Raw genomic sequence first — 7,285 nt, forward strand, 5'->3', positions numbered from 1 at the left:
TCTGTTATCACACTGCATGCTTAGCAGGTGCTTGACAAAGCCCCTGGCACACCGGGTGGTGGGGGGAGGAGTGCTTAATAAACAGTAGCTAGGACTTCCCTGGTGGTCTAGTGGTTAAGACTCTGTGCTCCCAATGCAGGGGGCATGGGTTCGATCCCTGATCGGAAAACTAAGATCCCGCATGCCTCATGGTGCAGCCAAAAAAACAGAAAACAACCAAACAAAAAAAAAACAGTAGCTACTGTGATAAACAATACTGATACTGATCTCATAATAACTCACAGAGGTTGCATTTTTGTTCGCATTTTAAAGGCAGGGCTTCCCTGGTGGCGCAGTGGTTGAGAGTCCGCCTGCCGATGCAGGGGACACGGGTTCGTGCCCCGGTCCGGGAAGATCCCACATGCCGCGGAGCAGCTGGGCCCGTGAGCCATGGCCGCTGAGCCTGCGCGTCCGGAGCCTGTGCTCCGCAACGGGAGAGGCCACAACGGTGAGAGGCCCACGTACCACAAAAAAAAAAAAAAAAAAAAAAAAGATGCAGCTGAGGCTCAGAGAGGCTTCATAACTTGCCCAAGACCACACAGTAAGTGGTGGAGCCGGGTCAGATTTGAACCCCAGTCTCTTCTGACTTCACAAGCCATGGTCTAACCACTGCACTCACTGTCTCTTTGGGGAAGCACCACTGGCCCTGCTCAGCTGCACCCCTCATAGATTGAGATTCTCTCTCTGCAGGGCCCCATATCTGGAATTTTCTCTTGCTCATCTCTCTCTCCTGGGCAGCACGTGAGCTTTTGATGCAGCTTCCCAACTGCAGGGACCTCTACCAGCTGTGCAGCACCCCATGCAAGCCACCTCTTTACTTGGTCTCCATAGTGCCTCGAGGCCCCACCCCCAGAGTCCTTCAACAGAGCCCCAAAGCCCTGGCTTTGAACTTCTCAACAAGAATTTCTTCACCAAAGGTAATCTCAGGAGACATGTCAGGAGCAAGATAACAGTGGGGAGAGGTCACTGAGAAGGACGAGAAGGGCTGCATGGCGCGGGGGGCAGGGGGGAATCTGCCCCCCCCCGCCCCCCCGCCCCCCCCACCCCCCGGCAGCAAGTCCCTTGTTTCCTTTGTGGGATCTTTGGAGCCAAAGCAAATATAGTAGCAGACTTGGCCAACCTTAGCAGCCCGTGTGTGCACCTCCCCATTTGCAGGCCACAGTGGACAGCTCTCAGCAGTTTGAAAGCCCTGGCATCCCTGTCCAACTTGGCTTGATTCTCCAAGGATCACAGACAAAACACACTCCTTTGACCAAATGCTGGGTCAATCCAGCAATCGGACCCATTTGCAGCATTTCTGGAGTGGTGAGAAGAAATGATAATAGTTCTGCAAAAAGAGATCCTGTTTACTTCACACATTAAGATGGCTACTTAAAAAAACAAAAAAAGAAGATAACAGGTGTTGACAAGGATGTGGAGAAACTGGAAGCAGTGTGCACCATCAGTGGGATTTTGAAATGATGCATCTGCTGTGCAAAACAGTATGGAGCTTCCTCAAAAAATAAAATAGAACTAGCCATATGATCCAGCAGTCCTACTTCTGGATGTATACACATCCAAAAGAATTGAATGCAGGGTCTCAAAGAGATATTTGTGCACCTTTGTTCATTGCAGTGTTAATTCCACAAAGAGGTGGAAGCAATCCAATGTCCACTGAGGAAAAATGGATAAACAAAATGTGGTATAGTCATACCATGGAATATTACTCAACTTTAAAAAAGAAGGAACTCCTGTCACATGCTACAACATGGATGACCCTTGAGTACATTTTGCAAAGTAAAATAAGCCAGACACAAAAGGACAAAAAGTGCATAATTCTACTTATGGGAGGTATTTAAAGTGGTCAAGTTCATAGAAACAGAAAGTAGAATGGTGCTTATCAGGCACAAGGGGGAGGAGGAAATGGGGCATTTTTGTTTAATGGATATAGTTTCAGTTTTGCAAGATTAAAATGTTCTAGAGATTGCACAACATGTGGATATACTTATCACTACTGAACTATATGATTTAAAATGATTAAGATGGTAAATTTTATGTGTTTTTTTACCATAATTAAAATAACATTTTAGGCTAGGGATTGGAGACGTTGCTGTCGCTGTCAGTGACCCTGTGGCGCGTCTCTGTGGGACTGGGAACTTAAAGATAGCCAGGATGGCAGAAAATGGTGATAATGAAAAAATGGCTGCTCTGGAGGCCAAAACCTGTCATCAAATCGAGTATTATTTTGGTGACTTCAATTTGCCACGTGACAAATTTTTAAAGGAATAGATCAAACTGGATGAAGTCTGGGTATCTTTGGAGATACTAATAAAATTTAATAGGTTAAACCGTCTAACAACAGACTTTAATGTAATAGTAGAAGCATTGAGCAAATCAAAGGCGGAACTTATGGAAAAAAGTGAAGATAAAACTAAAATTAGAAGATCTCCAAGCAAACCCCTCCCTGAAGTAACTGATGAGTATAAAAATGATGTAAAAAACAGATCTGTATATATTAAAGGCTTCCCAATTGATGCAACCCTTGATGACATAAAATAATGGTTGGAAGATAAAGGTCAGGTACTAAATATTCAGATGAGAAGAACATTGCACAAAGCATTTAAGGGATCAATATTTGCTGTATTTGATACCATTGAATCTGCTAAGAAGTTTGTCGAGACCCCTGGCCAGAAGTACAAAGACACAGACCTGCTAATACTTTTCAAGGAAGATTACTTTGCAAAAAAAAATGAAGAAAGAAAGCAAAATAAAATCGAAGCTAAATTACGAGCTAAACAAGAGCAAGAAGAAAAACAAAAGTTAGCAGAAAATGCTGAAATGAAATCTCTAGAAGAAAAGATTGGCTGCTTGCTGAAATTCTCAGGGGACTTAGATGATCAGACGTGTAGAGAAGATTTGCATATCCTTTTCTCAAATCATGGTGAAATAAAATGGATAGACTTTGTCAGAGGAGCCAAAGAGGGAATAATTCTGTTTAAAGAAAAAGCTAAGGAAGCACTGGATAAAGCAAAAGACGCAAATAATGGTAACCTACAATTAAGGAACAAAGAGGTCACCTGAGAAGTACTAGAAGGAGATGTGGAAAAAGAAGCATTGAAAAAAATAATAGAAGATCAACAAGAATCCCTAAACAAATGGAAGTCAAAAGGTGTCAGATTTAAAGGAAAAGGAAAGGGAAATAAAGCTGCCCAGATTGCGTCTGCTAAAGGAAAAGTACAGTTTCAGGGCAAGAAAACTAAATTTGACAGTGATGATGAACACGATGAAAATGGTGCATCTAGACCAGTAAAAAGAGCAAGAGAAGAAACAGACAAAGAAAAACCTGCATCAAAACAACAGAAAATGGTGCCGGAGACCAGTAATTTAGTAACATTTTTTATTCATTTTAATTAGATTTTAAGCTGCTTTTGTCTTTGGAGGCTTTTAAAAAGAGAAACGAATTAGGTCCACTTCAATGTCCACCTGTAAGAAAGGAAAATCTTTTTGTTGTTTAACTTGTCTTTTTTTGTTGTTGTTATCAAAATCAGTATTTTTTTATGTATAGTTCTGTTTGTGTTCTTAGTTATAAAAATTTAAATTAAAAAAAAATTAAAAAATAACATTTTAAAAGGGAGGGACGAATTCTCCGGCAGTCCAGGGGTTAGGACTTATCGCTTTGGGGCTGGATTCATTCCCTGGTCGGGGAACTGAGATCCCTGCAAGCCGCGTGGTGCAGTCAAATAAATAAATGAATAAAAGGGAGGGGGAACCTGTTGATTTCCTCACTTTGGAGGGATTTATAATACTGACAAAGTTAGGCACTTTATACATGTTATCTTCTTTCATTCCCACCATGACTTAACTGTGGTAGACGTTGCTATTCCTTGTTTACAGCCTGGGAAATTGAGCCCCAGTGACAGAAACTGACTCACCCACAGTTTCATGGAACTCAGTGAGGGGAAGAGCCCCAATTTGTACTCAGATTTGTCTTCCTCCAAATTAGGAGTCTTGTCCCTGCCCTCATCCCACTGCTGGCTGAGTGTCTCCTGATTCAAGGTCCCAATCACTGACGGAAAGAAAACAAACTTTTAATATGAGTGCTCCATTTCCCCAAATGGAGCCCAAGGTCCCGGGTGAGGACCAATACATCTTCTATTCCTCGACTTGCCAGGAGAATTAAGCCGAGTACTGGGCACACGTAGTTACTGGGTAAAAAACACTTGAGAAGTAGTTGACATTGTTAAACTTCTCCAAGTTGATATTGTTAAAGTTCTCAAAAACTCCAGGAAGCGTTTTTGTACTAGGGGCACGGTGCATGCGCAGCCCTTGGGTCGTGCGCGCATGCGATCCATTAGCGCAAGACCGTTATCACGTGACCGTTATCGCGGCATTTAGAGGTCCGGCTTCGCTGACTGTCAGCCTCAAGGTGGTCCTCGAGGCGGAGAGTGCGGTGAGAGGTGAATGGCGGCGTTCTACGCGGGGCCTTCCAGGCCCCTGGCTGATGGGTGAGCTGCGAGGCTGGGGACAGGCTGGGGGATGTGTTCTCCAGAGCTCCAGGGCCCTCGCCACAGCCACCCGCTGGCCGGGGCCCAGGCCTTGAGGCAGCAGTGAACCTTTCCCCCATTCCCCGCTCGAGGCTGTTTGGAACAGTTCCAGAGAGCTGTGGTCCACATTCAGTGTCACTTGGGGGTAAGTCGCTCCAGCTTGCACAGGCTGGGAATTCTCTCCACCCCATTTGCGGTGCTTCCCTTGCGGGAAGTGAGCCACTTTGGGCCCATTCGCTTTTGAGAACTGGGCCACTCTGGTTTTTTTTGTTTTTGTTTTCAATATTCAGGTATTTATTTGGTTGCATCAGGTCTTAGCTGCGGCCCGCGGGCTCTTCGTTGTGTGGGCTTCTCTCTAGTTGTGGTGCGCAGGCTCCAGGGCGTGTGGGCTTAGTTGCTCTGCTGCATGTGGGATCTTAGTTCCTGGACCAGGGATCGAACCCGCGTCCCCTGCATTGGAAGGCGGACTCTTGGACCACGAGGGAAGTCCCTTGGTCAACTCTGTTTGGAGGCCTCTGTCTGGGAGTGGAAGTGGAATTTTTTTTTTTTTTTAATTGAAGTAAAGTTGATTTACAATGTTGTGTCAATCTCTGTGGTACAGAAAAGTGACTCAGTTACACACATATAGACATTCTTTTTCAATATTCTGTTCCATCCATTATGGTTGTCACAAGGTATTGAATATAGTTCCCTGTGCTATACATTAGGACCTTGTTGTTTATCCGTTATTTTTTTAATAATTTTTTATTTTATTTTATTTTATTTATTTATTTTATTTTTGGCTGCGTTGGGTCTTCATTGCTGTGCACGGGCTTTCTCTAGTTGGACCAAGGATAAAATGTGTGTCCCCTGCATTGGCAGGCAGATTCTTAGCCACTGTGCCACCAGGGAAGTCCCTATCCATTCTAAATGTAATAGTTTGCATCTACCAACCCCAAACTCTCAGTCCATCCCTCTCCCTCCCTCCTCCCCCTTGGCAACCACAAGTCTGTTCTCCATGTCTATGAGTCAGCTTCTGTTATGTAGATTCATTTGTGCCATATTTTAAATTCCACATATAAATGATATCATACAGTATTTGTCTTTCTCTTTCTGACTTATGGAAGTGGAATTTAAACTACAACTCCTCTGATTTTCTGTGTGATGGTAATTTATCTGTTATGTTTTTGTGTGTATCATTTTGGGGTGAGCCACTCTGGTTTGCTTTTTTTTGTGGGACTTTTGTTTGTGGGACCGTGTTTGTTATGTTGTATGTGTGTGAATCAGTACTTGCACTGGCTAGTTGAGACGTCTTTGGTGAATAATGGAGCTGAGTGTGATGACACCAGGTATCCTTCCCTATTGTGTTGGGATTCGCCTGTGGTGAAGCGTTGTTTGGGATTTTCCCTTTGCAGTGATTGGGAAGCTCCCTTTTTGGTGCTAGGGAACTGTGATCCTGCAAGACCGTTTGGCATTGCATTTGTTTGGTTGATATTTGATAATGCCTGCTGTGATAATCAGAGCTCTTTCCATTTTATAGGCCCCCTAGAGTGTATTTTGCAAAACTGGGAGATTTTTAGTATGCTCCTAGAAAGAGAGAGAAAGTAGTTCGTTTGTTTGTTTTAACACTGCGTGGCCACTATATTCTTTAGACTTAAGAGGAAAATTGGTTATGATGAAACTCCTTTGAAATTCCAAAACTGGTTCTTTTTGCATATGCAGTTAGAGAAAGCTGGCTTGATGGAATACTTTTTTCAGAATCCTGACCCTGAGAAAATAAAAATATTTTTAGGAGAAATCTTGAAGTTAACTAAGTAAATTTAACTTATTTCAACTGTTATTTTTGGTTTTGCATTTGCCAGGTGAATTGCCATGACACACACAGTCATGATTCCCTGTCTTTCCATTTGCATGTTGTTTGTTGTTAAAAAGAGGGATCTTTGTTTGAAAAAGTTAAGGAAATTGTTGGACTTCACCCTTTTGTTTCTGTCCTGCAGGAATTAGATTTTGTTCTTTGTGTGTATGTTTGCATTTGTCTTGTGCGTTAAGTGTGCCGGCTATGGGAAACTCAAATTTGTTTCCCAAATGCAGCCCCTTGAGGTGCATTCTCCAGAATTGGACCGCTTTCAGTTATAATATTGCTGAATTAACTTGTAAATGAGCTATATTTCATAGACTTAAAAGTAAGCACTCACAAATTAAATACTTCCTAATATTTAGAAAATTGTCCAAGGGTGGGGTGAATTGGGAGATTGAGATTCACAGATTATATCTATGTATAAAATAGGTAACTAATGAGAATGTACTGTATAGCACAGGGAACTCTACTCAATGCTCTGTGGTGACCTAAATGGGAAGGAAATCCAAAAAAGAGGGGCTATATGTATACATGTAGCTGATTTACTTTGCTGCACAGCAGAAACTAACACAACACTGTAAAGCAACTACACGCCAATAAAAATTAATTTTAAAAGAAAGAAAATTGGCCAAAATGAATTTCAGGTCCTCATGATTTTGGAAATATGCAGTACTGAATTGATATCCGGTACTGAAGCGAGCTTAAGCATATTGGTTTGTTAAGTGTAATATTTCTGTTGTATCTAGGTATACTAGAGATCAAATAAGACCTTATATCTGTTGCGAATTTGTCAGCAAGGAAAATAACTTGATATGACGAAACTTTAAGTCTATCTAAAATAGTCTTTCCAAAAAAATAAATAAATAAATAAAAAATAAAATAAAAT

At 42.2% G+C, this 7,285-nt stretch overlaps 1 pseudogene; it reads left to right on the top strand.

Moving 5' to 3' along the window:
* The first annotated feature begins 2,190 nt into the window (after positions 1 to 2,190).
* LOC116762327 lies at positions 2,191 to 3,461 on the top strand (annotated as a pseudogene).
* The last annotated feature ends 3,824 nt before the right edge of the window (positions 3,462 to 7,285 follow it).

The sequence above is a fragment of the Phocoena sinus genome, chromosome 11 (genome assembly GCF_008692025.1).
Source record: "Phocoena sinus isolate mPhoSin1 chromosome 11, mPhoSin1.pri, whole genome shotgun sequence".
In the NCBI taxonomy this organism is placed as follows: Eukaryota; Metazoa; Chordata; class Mammalia; order Artiodactyla; family Phocoenidae; genus Phocoena; species Phocoena sinus.